Genomic DNA, 19,863 nt, shown 5'->3' with positions numbered 1-19,863 from the left:
AAAGGATAATATGAGAAAATGTGGACAACTTTATGCCAATAAATCTAACAAGTTAGAGAAAACAGATAAATTATTTGAAAAATACAGTATACCCAGATTTACACAAGATTCAACAGAAAATCTGGAGTCCTATATTTTTACATATTTATCAGTTGAAAAAAAGTAACGTTTTCCTCTTTCTAAAATTTTATACCTAGCTTTTTAAAACAGGGTGTCAGTGTATTTTGTGTCTGCCATTGATCCCTTTTTTTAATAGTCAAGTGATTGACTTGAACAGGATTTCAGCTTTTTTTAAATAGTCAAGCAATTACTCTCAAAATAATGCATGAAAATTTATTTATGCATAATAAAAAGTACACAAGATTACAAAAGAAAATTATTACATTAAAATATAGTTATCAAAAATATATGGTACTTTATTTGCTTCTTTAGTAACACACTAAGTAATAAGACTTATTGGTGGATCTAATAACTATCATTGTATCAAAGTGATGATGAGCATAAATGCTATTTGAGACATCTGCAGTAACAGTAATATAATATCAAAACATCTGAGATTTTATACCCTATTTTGATTTGTTTTATCATTAATTATTACCTATTGCAGATGTGAATATTCCATGTATGCAAATTATATAAACAAATGTTTCCCACTTACAAAGGTGCTTAATGATAATAATACTAATAATTTTTATACCTTAGCTTTTTGGTGTGCTCTAAAAATAGTCATAGAAATCAGGTCTGCCTAAGAATACCAGCTTTTTGTGAGAGTTCTAGAACCTTGTATCTAGAGGTTACATTTTATTTTACATAAGGACTTGAGACCTTTCTTTAGCAGGAACAGAGTTTGATTCTAGAATAAGAAATTTGGATTGATGAAGTGTATTACATTGTTATTATACGCATTTTGCAAAGAAATATTTATGGGCTTTTTTTTTTTTTTTTTTTTTTTTTTTTTGACATAGGGTCTCACTCTGTTACCTAGGCTGGAGCGGCATAATCATAGCTCACTACAACCTCAAACTCCTAGGCTCAAACGATCCTCCCACCCCAGCATCCTGGCTAATTTTATTTGTATTTTGTAGAGATAGGCCTTCACTATGCTGTTTAGGTTTGTCTTGAATTCCTGGCCTCAAGCAATTCTCCCATTTCTGTCCCCCTGCAAAGCACTGGGATTACAGGTATGAGCCACTACCATCAGCCTGCAAAGAAATATTTGAATGAGGGATGATGGAGGATATGATAAAAGCTTGGATCAATTAGGTGTTTCTTTCTCTAATATCTTATCCCATATGAAATAAGAGCTAGGATGTATTTTTCAGAATATACCAAAGCAAATTTATTTCTCTTGGTATAATTATTTTTATTGTTTATTTAATACTTTATGTGTATTTCCCATATATGGATATTTGGGGACTTTGTGTCCCCAAGATACCCCTCCTTTGAACAAAGTTGGTTTTTGTCTTTTTCAGATTGTTGATAAGTTAAAGTCTGTCCTGGGGCTGGATGTTCTTAGGGCAATCAGGAAAAAAAGATGCAAAATTGATGGACTATATTTGAAAACTAGGAGACTAAGCAATAAGACGAAGGATATAGGTGAAAAAAAGGTTCAGTTAAAGGTACAAGATTCTAAGTAATTTTCTGTTAACATAGGGAGAAAGGAAGAGATGAGATGGAATCAGATTAGAATATTCTACCAGGTTTTGGCATTCTCTGACTTAGCACTACACTGTGCAGAACAATAGCTATATGGCCCTCTCCACTGAATTGGGCTTACAGATACCTTTGTACCTACAGAATTGTCTTAGGTCAAGAAATATATGTTAATAAAATATTATACAACACTTTTCCTATTTAAAGACAGAGAGTTTGGGGGCTGCCATTGAAGGTGAGGATGAGAGGAGAAAAAATAAAGAACCTAGGCGCTGTCATTTAGAGAGCGCAAACTAAAGTGTTTAAACAAGGGCAAAATACGTAGCAAATGAATAGTAAAGCTTTCTGAAGTTGTTTTTTTTTCTTTCTTAAATTTGTCTTTTATTAACACAGGGAAGAAATCTGAACGTGAGGACACTCCTCTTTCACTTTCTTTTCCCCTACCATCTTTGTCATATTCTATTGGTTAGAAGCAAGTCACAGGTCCTACCTACACTCTAGGAAAGGTAATTTAAGGGGTTTCGACATGGAGGTCTCCTTAGGATCTATCTGTATACTATAATGGTTCTCTTGCCCCCAGTGATTCATATTCCTCCCGCTTTCAAAATACATTTGTTCCCTTCCAATATTCCTAGGAACCCCATCCCATTATAGTATCTACTCATGGTCCAGGGTGTCACCATTTATACCAGACCCAAGTGTAGGCAAAGTTCCTAGATGTAATCCATTAAGTACACTTCATAGGGCATAATTCTTCTCTATCTGTGTCCCTTGAAACTGTCTGCCTCCAACACAACTAACACTTGAATGGTGGCGTGGACATAAGAGAACAGCAAAAGACATTCTAGTTCAAAACATGGAAGAGTAGCAGATAAAGAGGGTCACAAGGTAGAATTGTGGGGATCCAACAGCCCACTTTTCTTTTGTGTTCTCTGTCCTTAAGAGAAAAGAAAGAGAAAGCTAACTGCTCTCACTTTCAGATCTCTTCCCTGTGTTTAATAAAACAAATTTAAGAAAAAACTATAACTTCAGAAACACTTCCGAGCTGGAAACATTTCTGCTTAAATAATTTTCTCGAGAACTTCATGGGTCTCCTCTGAATCTCAAAGCTGTTCTCTCCATTAAACGAAAGTTATTCCTACAGCTATTTTGGAGATAATGTCTTTCTATCTTTACCACCTACTGCTGATGGGGCTGAAAAACAATGTCCTTAAACTTCCTAGGGGCCCCATGGTAACATTGAGAAAATCTGTATGGAAGACCCTTAATTTCTGGAAATAGTCTTTTGTGTGACTGTATATGCTGATTCTTAAGGAATTTTACAGTCACAACTTTAGCCTTTTTATTTCCTAAAGTACACTTTCCTGACCATAAATCTCTTAATTTTAGCATCCTTTGCCTGGTGAAGAGATGAAGAATTTCTCACATCATTCAGTCCTTGTTGCTTTTTGTTTTATGCGTTATCCCTCAGTCTTTCTTTTTCCTCTTGCAATTTACTCTACTTTGTTTGGAAATCTCTGTAGCAATATAACCAAACTTGTAACTTAAAAGTTCTGCTTTCCACATAACTGAAGAGATAATACCACTAAACATCCCACCACTACATAGCACTGATTCCCTTTTCTCTAGTTCCTAATAATATGTTTTGCACTTCCTCTGGTACCTCTGTGGCAACATCCTTGAAATTCATATTTCTTTTTTTGTTCGTTTGTGTTTTGAGGCAGAGTCACCCCAAGGTGGAGTGCAGTGGCGTGATCTTGGCTCACTGCAACCTCCACCTCCCAGGTTCAAGCAATTTTCTTACCTCAGCCTCCTCAGTAGCTGGGACTACAGGTGCACACCACCATGCCCAGCTAATTTTTTTTTTTTTTTTTTTTTTTAGTAGAGACAGGGTTTCACCATGCTGGCCAAGATAGTTTCACTCTCTTGACCTCGTCACCCACCCGCCTTGGCCTCCGAAAGTGCTGGGATTACAGGCATGAGCCACCATGCCTGGCTCAAGTCCGTACTTCTATTAACAGTCTGTTCGAGGTGAGGTAGTCTTTCTTGATCATGCTCCTCAAAAATCCCTCCAGCCTCCACCCACTGCCAAGTTCCAAAGCTGCTCTGCCATTTTAGGTACTTGTTACAGCAGCATCATACTTCCTGATATCACTTCTCTATACTGCTAACAAATTGCTACAGATTTACAGCCTAAAACAACCTACCAGCTATCTTGCAGTCAACGTTCATAAGTTAGGAGTCCAGATACAGCGTAGTTGGATTCTCTGCTCCAGGGTCTCACCAGGCTGAAATCCTGGTATTAGCCAGTGCCGCAGTCTCACCAGAGGCTCCACTAAAAAAGAATCTAACTCACTTTTTTCCTGCTGTCTGTTGGCTGGGGGGCTTCTCTCAGTGCCTAGAGGCTGCCTGCAGTTCTTGGTCCTCTGCATATCTCTGTAGGCCCTTCTAAAACACGATGGTTTACTTCTCAAGGCTAACAGGATGGTTTCTCTACTCTCTCTTTTACGAATAATGTGTTTCCCATGACCAGATTTAGATGAAAATGTATTTAGCATTGCCGGAATATCATAAAAGAGAATGGATTGCTTTCTTTTTGCCACCAACTTGTATTTTGCAAAACCAAAATGAATATACAATCATTGACTATCGGAAAATCAATAGGTAACTTAAGCACAGTTTCTTGACAAACAATAGCAATAATAACTAAAACCACCTTACATTAATTATGTTAGTTGAATATATTATTCAATACAAAAAATCTGTTAAAATCGAGAAGTGATTTGGATATTATGGCTGATTACATTATGACTCCGGTGTGACTATTCTTGCTTACCTATATATATATATATATGCACGATATATTTGATGCACTGAGTCAACTGCTGTCACTGTATTGGTCATGAAAAATTAAGCTCTGTCAGTAAATAGTCTGTCTCTGAATGGTCCTCATTAACATAGAAACTCATGTACATTTTTGTTGATTTTTCTTCTTTTCTGAATTTTCAATTTCTATCTGACTGTCAGTTCTTTGCACCAATGTATCCAATTAATTCAGTTTTCAGGACTGAGATGATTTTAAATTCAGTACAAATGCCTTTTGAAAAAATTATCTATTTATGGTTTTGCCTTTAATAATAGTGTACTTCATTTTCAGTTTAGAACTTCTTTATCTTTGACCTGGACCATTACAATCAGTCCACACTTCAGAAGTTCTCAAATATTCATTTGTCTCCACCATAGTATATTTTCTCCATTGCCACCATAATTGCCTTTCTTATGAGAGAGAAAGAGAGAGAGAGAGAGAGAGAGAGAGAGAGAGAGAGAATATTTTGTTCTCTGCCATGAAAATTTTTTCATGGACCCACCTAATATCTATGTGGTAAACTCCAAACTGATAATTCTGACAAAAAATATCCTCCATGTCTTGACCTCTCTCTATCTTGCTTTTTGTCTGTCTCCCACGTGTACTTGTTACATTGAACTTCTCATTATTCCTGAATGACACCAAGTATTTTCATGCTTACCTTGCTTGGTTCTTGCTTATCAAAGCCCATAAACTCCTATTCCCTCCTCAACAAGGCAAAAGGTTATTTGTTCCTTCAAGGCCCAGCTCAGATTATCAACACTTTTTGTGATGTGCTGCTTAATCATCATCCCTCTCAAGGTACAAATAGTTGCTTTTACTTCTATATCACTTGTAGATATTTGCCATTGCACTTTTCACAGCCTGCTGCAAGTACTTGTAAGTCTGTCACCACATGGTAAGCACTATGTCTTTATTTAGTCTGGTATTCCCTAAAGTCAAACACAAGACTTTGAAGGTTTGTTGAAGAATCTGAGAAATTAATTAAGCATAGTGTGCCTCTAGACTTAGGTAAGGCTCTCCAATGCTGCTCAAATAATATTTAAAAGTAGGTGTTATCTACTTTCACCAAGGGATCAAAGGTAATATCAGCCATGGTGGGACGAATTGACATTATGCACCTCCTAATAGGATGCACTGAGAAGGATACAACAGCACCACTGTGGTATTCTTCCTAGTAATGAATGACATAAATTTGATCACAAGAAAACATTAGATAAACCCCTATTAAGCAACATTCTAAAAAATAGCTGACTAGTATTCTTAAAAGTATCAAGGTCTTAAAAGACAATGAAAGGTTTAAAGCGCTGTTCTAGATTAAAGAGAATAAAGAGATGTGACAGCTAGGTGCATTACATGATAGTGGACTAGATCCTGAACCAGAAAAATGGCATTAGTGGGCAAACTGACAAAATATGAACAAGGTCTGTAAATTAGATAAAAGTATTATTTACTGTTAAGGGTAATTTCTAATATTAATTTCTTGATTTTGATGATGGTACTGAGGTTAGGCAAGATAATGTGTGAAGAGTATACGGGAATTCTTTGTACCATTTTTGCAACATTTTTTGTAAGTCTGATATTTCAAAATAAAAGGTTTAAAACTTTCAAATTGAGAAATTAAAAGGATTAAGCAAAATTGTAGGTCTTGCCCTTGACTTACTCCTTTTGGCCAGCCTGCAATTGTTATGGGATGTTTACTATCTGCCAGTTATTATGCTGGGTTGGAAGCAGATACAGTCTCTTTGTTCCTGGAACATCCATTCTGATGGGGGAAAACATTCATTACAAAAAATTACAAGAGCATAGATTGCTTTTTTGCCATTAGAGATTCTTTACTACAGAGCAAGATGCTGGTGCAAAATTTAAAAGCACCATTGGGCTGGGCATGATGGCTCACACCAGTAATCTGAGTGCTTTGGGAAGCCAAGGTAGAAGGATTGCTTGAGGTGACTAGTTTGAGACCAGCCTGAGCAACACAGTGAGACCTCAAGTCTACAAAATTTTTTTTAAAAATTAGGTGGGCATGGTGGCAGTCAGTTGTAGTCCTAGCTACTTGGGAAGCTGAGGTGAGAGGATTGCTTGAACTTAGAAGTTTGAGTCTGCAGTGAAGTATGATTGCACTGCTGCACTCCAGCCTGGGTGACAGAGCCAGACTCTGTCTCTGAAAAAAGAAAAAATATATATACTAAAAAAAAATTAAAGCACGACTTTGATTCTAATGCTCTAAATTAATCCCTAATACTCTAATTTTAATTTCTAGATCTACCTACCAGATTCAATATATACTCAGCACTTCTTCATTCATCATTCCTTTATTCACATTGTTTTTGTGGGGCAAGGCCATGTCCTCAAACAGACAAGATCAAATTATCGTGCTCTTTTGTTTCTGCATTTTCCCAGCTTTTTGTGTCCAGTATTCAAGAAATGTTAAATAAATACATGTTTCTTAAGTTTCATTTAACTCTGTTTGAAATTTGTACATTAATTTTGAAATTCACAAAATGGTAAAACAAGAGTCCTAAAGTCTCCACAAAATAGATACAAGTCTTTCAAAATAAGAAACATAAATCACGAATTTGCATGTGTGTGTATATTGCTGGGGGTATCAGACAATATTATATGTTAATTGCGTATATATATCTCTATTCTACCTATTTTAAATTAAAAGTGAAAAAAAATGGAATATTCAGTGACTAGGCTGTCTGTATTATTCTTTACAGAAATTATTCTACTCTTGTAGTACCATATAATCTAGCAATTCCACTGCTGGACATAGATACAGAAGAAAGAAAGTCAGTATATCACAGAGATATCTGGCTGGGCAAGAGGGCTCACACCTGTAATCCCAGAACTTTGGGAGCTGAGGCAGGCGGGCAGATCACTTGAGGTCAGGAGTTCGAGATCAGCCTGGCCAACATGGTAAAATCTCATCTGTACTAAAAATAAAAAAATTAGCTGGGCATGGTGGTGGGTGCCTGTAGTCCCAGTTACTCAGGAGACTGAGGCTGGAGAATCACTTGAACCTGGGAGGTGGAGGTTGCAGTGAGCCGAGACGTCTCCCTTGCACTCCAGCCTGGGTGTCACAGTGAGTCTCTGTCTCAAGAAAAAGAAAAAAAAAAGTGATATCTGCACTCTCATTGCATTATTTCAACACTATTCACAATAGCCAAGATATGGAATCAACATAAGTATTTATCAACAGATTAGTGGATAAAGAAAAATATTATTCATCCATTAAAAAAAATGGAATTATATGATTTACAGCAACCTAGATGGAATTGGAGGACATTGTGTTTGGTGAAATAAACCAGGCACAGAGAGACAAATATTGCATATTTTCACTCATATCTGGGAGCTAAAAAAAAAAAGAAAGATCTTATGGAGGTAGAGAGTAGAATGGTGGTTACTAGAGGGTGGGGAAGACAGAGGGAAGGGGATCATGGAGAGAGATTGGTTAGTGGGTACAAACATCCTTTTAGATAGAAGGAATAAATTCCAGTGTTCAATAGCATAGCAGGCCCAGCTGTAGTTAGCAATAATTTGTTGTATATTTCAAAATAGCTAAAAGAGAAAGTTTGGAATATTCTCAACACACAAATAATGATAAATGAAGTGATGAATATCTGAATTACTCTGATTTGATCATTGCATATTTTATGCTTGTCTCAAATTATCACACATACTCCATAAATGTGTACAACTATTATGTATCAATAAAAATTATTGTTATCTCTGAAGGGAATAGATTGGCAAAACAAATAATCACGTAACTCACGTCAAATTCCCTAGTAAAACTAAGTCCAAAGAGGTAATATGCACTTGATTACATTTCATCGTTATGACAGCTTCAATGACTAATTATGAAGTTGTAGTTTTTGAGTTTTGCTGCCTGATCCAGTATTTCTTGTGATTCATGGAGAGCTTTTATTGCTATCTGTGGCTATAACAATATAGAATTTAATTCTATGGCCTTAGTCTTATTAGAAAATTCTCTGATCAACTGCATCTAACAAAATTAAAATGGACTATTTTACAGCATAGAGATGTGGGAAACAAGTGAACTAGGAATAAAAATATTGGGTTGACAATTCTGCACTACTTCTGTGTCTTAGTAGGGACTCTGCCTTCCTTTGCCCACCAGTAAGTTAGTACAGTGGTTTTGGAGAAAGCGCTCTAAACATTAAAAGTTCAAAGAACGTAATGAAGTATTTGTAGCCATATTTGACTTTCTAGCTCAAGTATAAATGACATTATAAATAACAGATTTTTTTTCAATCTTAATGGATAGTTTTTTTTTTTTTTGCTCTTAGGCCTCAAAGTACAAACTCTTAAAGATGAACAGTTTAGTCTTCTAATGATGATTTAAACCTTCAGTTGATTCTTTGGATCAATTGTTCACTGTGCAAAAATGTCAAAGATTGCAGTCCTATCATGTTTTCTTTCACCTTTCATTAAGCTTTCAAAATCCTTGATATGAATAGACTTTTTCTCTCTCCCAGAGCCTTTTAATTTTTAATCACTTGTTTCTCAAATACTGATCATATTTCTGAGAAATTACTTCATGTAGAAGATGGAGGAAGATAGAGTTGCGACATACCTTTTTATCTTTTCTTTAAAATTATTTGGACCTAAATTTGTGGTGACAAGGCTGCTTCTCTCTAATAGGTCTTGTTGCCATGGAAGCAGGCTGTTGAAAGGGCAATACCCAAAGCCTCCAAGTCTTTGCATATTTATGTCCACACGCAAATACACAAACCGTGGTTTCAGCAGGGAAGATGTGTACAGTAACACTTCCTGAAATGCAATATCTTTCGAAAACAGAAGTCACAGATGCCAATATAGCAGAGCTGAGCCAATCACATACAATCAGGGTTCTTTTAATTTTTAAAAAATTTTTTAATTTCTTTTTTTCTTTTTCTTTTCTTTTTTTTTTTTTTTTTTTTTGAGACAGAGTCTTGCTCTTGCCAGGCGCCAGGCTGGAGTGCAGTAGCGCGATCTCGGCTCACTGCAACCTCCACCTCCTGGGTTCAAGCAATTCTTCTGCCTCAACCTCCTAAGTAGCTGGGACTACAGGCTCATGCCACCACGCCCAGCTAATTTTTGTATTTTTAGTAGAGATGGGGTTTCATTATGTTGGCCAGGATGGTCTCAATCTCTTGACCTCGTGATCCACCCACCTCGGCCTCCCAAAGTGCTGGGATTACATGTGTGAGCCAATGCACCCAGCCACAATCAGGATTCTTTTACATAATAACCTAACAATTGAAATAAGTTTTTTAAAAAACCTTTTTAGGAGCCAGAGAGAAGTAATCATTCAGGATCTATGAAGAAAGAAAGGAAGAAGGAAGAAAGAAAACAGAGCCAACTATTTATTCATCAAACTCCATAAGTATAAGATCCATGTCTATCACGTCTACTTTCTGTGTTCTCATCATTTTGCTGGTACATGACATATAATATTATAGATGTTCAATAAATACATGTTAAATGATTGAAGACTTAGGGGTAGCAAATGCCATTGTTATAGCAAATAGATTTGAGTAATCATGGTGTGGAGAACCCAAGAGGGAAAGTGTTAGCCCTCAGAGTGTTATGTATGTGAAATCAGATGGACTCAGCAAGTTACTCCTATTAGGGTGAGAGAGGTGCTTAGGGCCTGATCTACTGGAGGAGTTAGAGTAGAATACACAATCACAGTGTTCAAGAGCTATTGCCCGTGCCTGGATGGGATCCAGGCAAACATCAATAAGAGAAGACTAAAATGGAGTAATACAGCCACTCTCCATGTGGGTAAGCTTTAGGGCTATTTGAAACTTCAGGTAGATAGTCAAGTCATAGGTAGTCTAAAACTATTAACAATGTGCCTGCCGTGGAAATGGTATGTGACATCATAGAAGGATTTCTACAGGTATTTTTTCCCCTAACTATTGTAGCGTTATTTAGGGATTAGTATTTGACATATTCATTCTTTTCCAGAGGATAATTTTTTTAAACAGATATGTGCATCACAGCCTGGGTAACATAGTGGGACCCTGTCTCTACAAAATGTGGAAAATTAGCCACGTGTGGTGGCACAACCTATAGTCCTAGTTACTCAGAAGGCTGAGGCAGGAGAATTGTTTGAACCCAGGAGTCTGAGGTTAGAGTGAGCTGTGATCATGTCATGGCACTCCAGCCTGGGCAACAGAGCAAGACCTTGTCTCAAAGAAACAAGAAAGAAAAATAAAATAAAAAGTATGCATAAAAATAAAAATACATAATCTTTGTTAAATTTTAAAACATTGTGTTTTGGGCCGGGCGCGGTGGCTCAAGCCTGTAATCCCAGCACTTTGGGAGGCCGAGGCGGGTGGATCACGAGGTCAAGAGATCGAGACCATCCTGGTCAACATGGTGAAACCCCGTCTCTACCAAAAATACAAAAAATGAGCTGGGCATGGTAGCGCATGCCTGTAATCCCAGCTACTCAGGAGGCTGAGGCAGGAGAATTGCCTGAACCCAGGAGGCGGAGGTTGCGGTGAGCCGAGATCACGCCATTGCACTCCAGCCTGGGTAACAAGAGCGAAACTCCCTCTCATAAAAAAAAAAAACAAACAAAAAACAAAACATTGTGTTTTGAAATAATTTTAGGCAATTAGAAAAATTATATAAGTAGTACAGTTTCCCTATATAATTTTTGCTCAGCTTTACCTAATATGTGAACATCTTATATAACCGTAGTACAATGATCAAACCCAAGAAAGTAACATCAGTACAATACTGTTAACTGAACTAAAAGCCTTATTCAAATTTTCTCAGTTTTTTCACTAGCAACCTTCTTGGTTCCTTTATCTATTCCAGGATCCCACATTGTTTTTAGTTTTCAGATAATCCTTACTGTCCTCCTATCTGAAGTCACACCTCTTAAAGAAGATGACTTTTTTTTTTTTTTTAAACTTCTTATCAGAATAAAATGTTTTATTCACTGAGAAATCCCTAGTGTCTGGCATGTTGAAGTGCTCCATAGGTATTTGTTTGGAATGAGATAATCTGAATTCTCACTAGCTGAATACTGATGGTGTGTCAGGACAGCACTAGTCCTTTCAGCCACAAGGACAATGGTGCTAACAATGATGACTTGAAGTGTGATTTGATGAGGGCAACCACAATGGCACCTATGAACTTCAGCCCTTAACAGAGCAGAGGAGGGGAAAGGAGGAGCGTAATGCAAGATTCCTTTACTATTACAACCATTTTGAATAGGTTTTTATTTTTATTTTTATTTTTTTATGTTTTGAGACAGAGTCTCTTGCTATGTGGCCCAGCCATTTTGGAGAAATTTTGTTTTGTTTTTTTGAGACAGAGTCTTGCTCTGTCACCCAGCCTGGAGTGCAGTGGTACAATCTTGGCTCACTGCAACCTCCGCCTCCTGGGTTCAAGCAATTTTCCTGCCTCAGCCTTCCAAATAGCTGGGACTACAGGCGCCTGCCACCATGGCTGGGTAATTTTTGTTTTTTTTAGTAGAGATGGGGTTTTACCATATTGGTCAAGCCGGTCTTGAACTCCTGACCTCAGTTGATCCACCCACCTCGACCTCCCAAAGTGCTGGGATTATAGTTGTGAGCCACCTGCCCAGCCTTCTTTTTTTTTTGGAGATGGAGTCTCTCTCTGTTGCCCAGGCTGTGGTGCAATGGCTCGACCTCAGCTCACTACAACCTCCACCTCCCAGGTTCAAGCGGGAGAAATTTTGTATTTTAAAACATACTGGGGCTGGACATACTGGCTTGGGCCTATAATTTCAGCTACTTGGGAGGCTAACACAGGAGCATCACTTGAGGCCAGGAGTTCCATACCAGCCTGGGCAACATAACCAGACTAGGCTGGGTGACATAGTGAGACTCCATCTCTAAAAAAGGGAAAACAAAAACATACTGGGTAATATATAGTAACTTTACTTATTTTATTGACAATGGAAACAAATGATACAGAGCATTCTTAACCAATTTTGAATCTGTGATGGTGAATCTGTGAATTTAGATAAGAGAGACTGCAATGCCGTAGTGGTTGCATATGAAGAACAAGTTCTCGGTGGATGTTTGTGACGTTTCCATGGCTTTGGATAAAAGTGCCAAAGAAGTATATAAACATGAAAGTGCATAGGGTTCACCAAAGGAGCTTGTTTAAAATGCTGATTCCAGGGCTTTGTGCCTAAAGGTTCTGATTTAGTAGATATAGGGTAAAATTCAGATATTTTAATTTTTTAAGCTAATAATTTGATAGTACTTGCTATATGCCAGGCAGCCATTTACAGATAGTTACTAACTTAATCCTTACTATAAAGAGAAGGAAACTGAGACACAGAGAGGTTTAAGAGCTAGTGAACGGCGATTCCAGGCTTTTAACCAGGCAAGCCAGGGCTAGTCTGTTGTCTGAATCACTATGCATGCCATCCCACTTTTAACCACCAATCCAAGTGACTTTTTACAAAAGTGGCCCTTAGTCCAAACTTTGAGGAGCATTTTTCTATGTGATCAATATATGGGCTTCAGGGAATCCATGAAATCCTTAAATCATATGCAAAATTGGTATGTATGGTATCTGTAGGCACACATATAGAACTCTATAGTTTTCTTAAGATTTGTAAACAGCTCTATGACACAACTATCCTCAATGTAAGAATCACCCACGTAAATAAATTAAAAATGTATTTTGCTCCTGAAAAAACTTATTTATTAAAGGCTTACAAATACAATTTATAAAGTATTTATTGAATCATGTTTGGGATTTTTAATATATGGAAGCAATTCAAAATATGTCATGTATACCTTAAACTTGAGTAGAATAATTTCACATTTCTTTTATTTTTTTTCAATTAACCATATTAGCACCTACCTATTATTAGGCAGTTTATATTCTCTTGAAACTCCGTTAATTTTTGAATTGTTCAACAATTCCAAGGCCTTTTACAATCAATCAGAGGTTACTCTTTTTCCAAATGCCACGGGGAAAAAAAATACGTAGAACCTCTTCAGTCTACTCTTGCTTTTGCTTCTCTCTGCTGAGGAGTGGCTGTGGGTTAGAAGACGTGTTGGCCCACTGCTGTTGGGTGGTCCTTCTGATTCAGGTCTTAGTCCAGCTGCGGTTGCCTCATTGAGCTCCAGTGTTACAGCTCTCCTCACTTCATGTTCCCACAGTCAGCCATTGCTCTGCACTGCCCAGCTAGACTGATGATATCCGGTGAAACTTCTGGTACCATGACAGCCTTCCTTGACAAAATCTTTGGTCCTGTTGCTGAACTCCAGTTTTTAGCTCAGAATTCTGATTTTCTACTGGCAATTTTAATTTACTTGATTACTTCATCTGTCCTACATCTGGGCCTTACTCCTTGCTGCTGTGGTCTCCTCTATATCAACAAGACTTCTCAGTGCTGAATTTCGAGAAGTAGGAACAGTAGGGATGGGAAATTTCACTTTTTTCTTCCAAAAAAAGATGAAGTTTTCTCATACAAGTTTATCTGCCTTTCCCTGGTAACTAGTTCTACTGAGGTAGTTTTTGCTAATCCACTAAACAAACAAACAAATAAATAAATAGTCTGGTTACAACTTCCTTGAGGACAAAGGGGGCAGTTCACATTACCTTTGCATAACTCAGTAGGGCCATTCAAGGGACTCAACCCAGAACAAAGACAGTCTGGTCAAATGCAACCTGCAGTTCTCATCCTTAGATACAGGAGAAGGTACCTCAAGTTTTAAATTTTTCCCTCAACTGGCACTTGATAATAACCTTCACCTTAACAAGCATCCTGTTACTCAAATTTAAGCAGCATTATAAACTTGAAGCAATTTCTGATAGTCAGTATGGAAGTAAAAACAGAGAAATACAGAATTATTATTTAAACACAATGATTTGACAGAAAAATCTTACTGTCCTACTTGGAAATTAACATTGGAATTGAAAATAGGCAAATTTATAACAAATTTATGCTTGGTAGAAAGTGAAACTCACATCCCTGGTTTTATGTTTATATTGAAATCTGTGCAAGAAAACTTCAGCAAGCACTTATATTCTGTGGTTAAATATAATTTTCTTACTGGCTATATCGTTCTTTTAACTTTCGAATGGAGTTCAGAACAGCCAAAGGAGTTGGTGAATCTGCAATGATTTGCCCTCTGTGGGTGGGTTTTTAGCAAGAATTAGACTGAATGTCATATAGCAAGATTAGAAGTGGTTGTGTCTGTGAGAGTCTGTGTTTCCAAAGATTTTTTGGTACTCAATTTCCTCCTGGATCAGGAACAAGATTTTATTTTGCTTTTCATCTCTTCTGCTTTTTCCCAAGGGACTTAGGAATTGTTTCAAACATGTGCAGTGCATGAAATCCTGCATAGAAGGTAGCAGGTTTGTGAGCTTTAAGAGAGACAACTCTTGGTAATGAAAAGCTCCCAGACCAGTTATACTCAGGGAGCAAGATTTTATCTTCTTACATTGAGAGACTCCACTTCCTTACTGGTAAGATGGACAAAATATTGGCTCTGATTACCTTACAAGGCTATGTGAGAAATAAATGAGATAAAAGATAGCAATTATTTAAAAATTCTAAAGAGCACAAATATAAATTATTAATCCAGGCTAGAAAACTCTAAGTTTCAATGTTAAAGGATAGTGCCAATTTAATTAAAAAGTCATTGTGTGATATTTTGTTTACTGGCATGCTTATAATTTTATCAATAACAGAAAAATAATTTTATATTATATGGTTACATTGTTGACACTGATGACCTACTCCTCTTATACATAATCCAAGAAAACCATAAAATACTGTTCTTTAATGTGGTAAACATGGGTTCAAAATGTTAATACTAGACATCTTTATTATTATTTTTTTATTCAGAGTAAAAACTCTTTGAAAAATACTTGCAACTTCAAACATTACCTTTCAAACAATCCTGTGGATGAAATAAGTCCTGGACATGAAGTTCAATTTGCAGTTTACAGTCCCTAAATCCTGTGCCCAATTTTGGACACGACATTCTGCAGTTGTCTCTTTTCCTTTGGAGGTCCACATTTGCAAGTGTATGCAGATGTTTTGAGAACCTAGTATTTTTGAAAAGTGGACTTGGGGAGTGGATTTAAAAAAAAAAAAAAAAAAAAACCATGAAGGATCAGTAATCCATTAAGAAAAAAACAAATTTTACCACCCACATAGTGTTGGCCCAAACTTGTTAATGGAAAAGAAATAAATATTCTGAGCAAATTAATTCAGAGCCTCTCCAAGATTTTTTAATGTAGTTCAACTCCTTTAAGATACGCTTGGAATTTTTATTTTGATTGATATTTCATATTAACAAGTTGGCATCCATTAAGGCCCTGAAGTCAGAGCCGTTTGACTGTGTTCAGTCACCCATGAGAACTAATATTAAAGATTTAATAAAGGATGTTAGGAAGGATAGGCCAAGGTGATTCCCATGATGAAAGTCAGTATGACACTCAGGGCAAACCATACAGACCAAACAGGGATTTAGATACTTCGTAAATTTCCCAATCAGTATTACCACATCCTAAAAGAGCTAATTGCCAAAGTTTTACTGAGGACTAATAATTAATACTATCAGTTTTTGAAATATGTGCTTTACTGATTGAAATAATTATATAGAAATGTGAAAAGGACTCCTTAAATGAAATAAGACATTTTACAGGTCAAATCAAGTTTAATAAAGCCTGCACCCTCAAACATAAAGATACATATGGTTCTAAAGTGAGACTTAGTTGTGTAAAAAAGCAATAGTACAAAAAAGATAATATCACACACTAAGCAAGGCCTTATGTACCCATAGAAAGACACACAATCAAAAGTGCATACAGATAATTTCATAGCTCCTGGCATGCCATGTCCACATTGCCTTTGTAAGATTTTTTTTTTAAAGACGTATAATTGAGGAATGACCCAGTTATATGTCATGACCAAATTGTATGACCCAAAGTAAGAAGTAGAAATTCAGAGGCAAATAAATGTGAAATGACCCAATTATATGACCCAAGGAAAGAAGTAGAAATCCAGAGGCAAATAAATGTGAAAGTATGTTTTTCTTTTAGTAGATTAGACTTTTGTTGAAATGACAGATATTTTGAGTCACAATTATGGGTCACAATATTTCATTTGTGGCATCTGTGGCCTTTTTTTTTTTTTTTTTTTTTTTTTTTTTTTTTTTTTTTTAGCGTTGTCTGACCTTTTCCCCCCTTTTCTTTTTCTCTCCTCCATCCCCGTATTTTATTATGCCTTAAAATGTTTTTGTGGCTTTAAGGTTTTTTTTGCGTGTTTTATTCTTTTGATTACGTATGTGTTTGAAAGGTTTATATTTATGTTCTATTTGTGACATAACTATAACTAACTATAACTAACATAACTATAACTAACTATAATTACAACTATAACTTTAACTTTACATAATTCTCTGACCCCCTACTTCTTTAAACAATATCTGTGAATAGTAAATAAAATTGTTCCTTTTTCCTTTCCATTCTTTTACCCATCCTTTCTCCCTTTCTATTTTTATAGGTTACAATATCTTTCTTGGTGTTTTACTCTTCCATGTTTTTGTTGCTCCATTATATTATTTATGAGCCTTATATAATATATTTTAAATTCCAGCTAAATAAGAAGATTTATCAGTATGCTTCAACTTTTTCCTCCAAATTTTCAACCAATTCACTTCCCAGTTTTAGTGAGAGGCCTCATTGCAATATTGGGAAGGGTTGTGCCCACTTGATGCTGTAACCAGTACCACACATTTGTGTTAGTCTCAAGACCATGGTTAAATTCAACCAATACTCTCCACCTTATTTTTCCCATTCACTCTTACTTGGATAAAGTCTTGATCTAATTGTTTCTTCTCTTTCAAAAATGGTGGTACAAACAATATTTTAGTTTAAAAATATGTATTTCAGGTGGCTGGCAAGATGATCGAATAGGAACAGCTCCAGTCAAGAACAGCTCCGTTTTGCAGCCCCCAGCGGGATCAACGAAGACGGGTGATTGATGCATTTCCAACTGAGGTACCCAGCTCATCTCTCTGGGACTGTTTAGACAGCGGTTGTGGCCCACGGAGGATGAGCCATGAGCCGAAGCAGGATGGGGCGTTGCCTCACCCTGGAAGCACAAAGGGTCGGGGAACTCACTTCCCTAGCCAGTGGAAGCGATGAGGGACTGTGCCGTGGTGCACTCCCTCCCAGATACTAGCTTTTCCCACGCCTTTCGCAACTCCCACACCAGGAGATTCCCTTGGGTGTCTACACCACCAGGGCCCTGGGTTTTAGCACAAAACTGGGCGTGTCAGTGAAGACACTGAGGTAGCTGCAGGAGTTTTTTTCTTCATATCCCAATGGCACCTGGAATGTTTGCAAATTGGTGACCATAGCAATTTCTGTTTTCAGTCGCTGTTATAAAAATTACATGAGAAAGTAGGCAAAGTACTAAGTAGCGTACCTGTCCTATAAATGTTAGTTTCAACTCTTACACCTCCTCATCAGTTACTGTTAAATTTGTTATTTATTACTATTGAAACACCAGTGAAGAAATACTGTTATTGCAAAAAGGATTTGAGAAACTGACTTAAAAAAATTGGGAAGAGAATTGCCACTTTTATAAAAGGCAAGTTTAGGTGAAAGAAGAAGCAGTTAAGGCATTTGGAATGAGTTCAGTAAGTGTGGTGAAATAAAGACAATTGAACAGATAAGACACAATTAGACCATGTCAAAATTGCTAACACTAATATAACCCCAATTAACCTTTTTAAAAATATAAATAACAGCTTCTCTCGCCAGGCTGTGGAAGTGGAAGTGACATTGTCTTTAAACTCTGTGTGGCAATCACTGACGCACTGCCGTGATGCCCAGGGAAAACAGAGCGACCTGGAAGTCCAACTACTTCCTTAAGATCATCCAACTATTGGACGATTACCTGAAATGCTTCATTGTGGAGCAGGCAATGTGGGCTCCAAGCAGATGCAGCAGAGCAACATGTCCCTCTGTGGGAAGGCCGTGGTGCTGATGGGCAAGAACACCATGATGCACAAGGCCATCTGAGGGCACCTGGAAAACAACCCAGCTCTGGAGAAACTGCTGCCTCACATCTGGGGGAATGTGGGCTTTGTGTTCACCAAGGAGGACCTTACTGAGATCAAGGACATGCTGCTGGCCAATAAGGTCCCAGCTACCGCCCGTGCTGGTGCCATTGCCCCATGTGAAGTCACTGTGCCAGCCCAGAACACTGGTATGGGACCCGAGAAGACCTCCTTTTTCCAGGCTTTAAGTATCACCACTAAAATCTTCAGGGGCACCGTTGAAATCCTGAGTGATGTGCAGCTGATCAAGACTGGAGACAAAGTGGGAGCCAGCGAAGCCACGCTGCTGAACATGCTCAACATCTCTCCTTTCTCCTTTGGGCTGGTCATCCAGCAGGTGTTCGACAATAGCAGCGTCTACCACCCTGAAGTGCTTGACATCACAGAGGACCTAAAAATAGAAATCCCATTTGACCCAGCAATCCCATTACTGGGTATATATCTAAAGGATTTTAAATCATTCTACTGTAAGGACACATGCACACGAATGTTCATTGCAGCACTGTTTACAATAGCAAAGACCTGGAACCAACTCAAATGCCCATCGACGATAGACTGGATAGGGAAAATGTGGTACATATACACCATGGAATATTATGCAGCTATCAAAAATGATGAGTTTGCCTCCTTTGTAGGGACATGGATGAACCTGGAAACCATCATTCTCAGCAAACTGACACAAGAGCAGAAAATCAAACACCACATGTTCTCACTCATAGGCGGGTGTTGAACAATGAGAACACAAGGACACAGGGAGGGGAGCACTACACGCTGGGGTCTGTCGGGGGGAATTGGGGGAAGGACGGGGAGGTGGGGAGGTGGGAAGAGATAGCATGGGGAGAAATGACAGATACAGGTGAGGGGAAAGAAGGCAGCAAACCACACTGCCATGTGTGTACCTATGCAACAATCTTGCATGTTCTTCACATGTATCCCCAAACCTAAAATGCAATAAAAAAGAAAGAAGGTAGTGATCTTTGTAATTTTTTGAGGTACCACTATAATTTTTCTATAGTAACTGCACCACTTTGGATTTCCACCAACAATGTGCAGGGTTCCAATATCTCTATATCTTTTGTTTAAGTCTTTAATCCATTTTGAGGTTTTATTTATTTATTTTTTATATGGTATAAGAATCCAGGTTCATTCTTTTGTATGTGAATATCTGGTTTTCACAACGCCACTTGTTGAAGATATGATTCTTTCCCCATTGTTCATTCTTGACATCGTTGTTGAAGATCAGTTGCC

At 37.5% G+C, this 19,863-nt stretch overlaps 1 pseudogene; it reads left to right on the top strand.

The window, feature by feature from the left end:
* The window catches only part of LOC101047435 (large ribosomal subunit protein uL10-like), a 207,105-nt pseudogene extending 187,723 nt beyond the window's left edge, over window positions 1-19,382 (top strand).
* Window positions 19,383-19,863: the final 481 nt, after the last annotated feature.

This window comes from Saimiri boliviensis, chromosome 3 (genome assembly GCF_048565385.1).
Source record: "Saimiri boliviensis isolate mSaiBol1 chromosome 3, mSaiBol1.pri, whole genome shotgun sequence".
Classification (NCBI taxonomy): domain Eukaryota; kingdom Metazoa; phylum Chordata; class Mammalia; order Primates; family Cebidae; genus Saimiri; species Saimiri boliviensis.
This window is presented reverse-complemented; position numbering and strand designations above follow the sequence as displayed.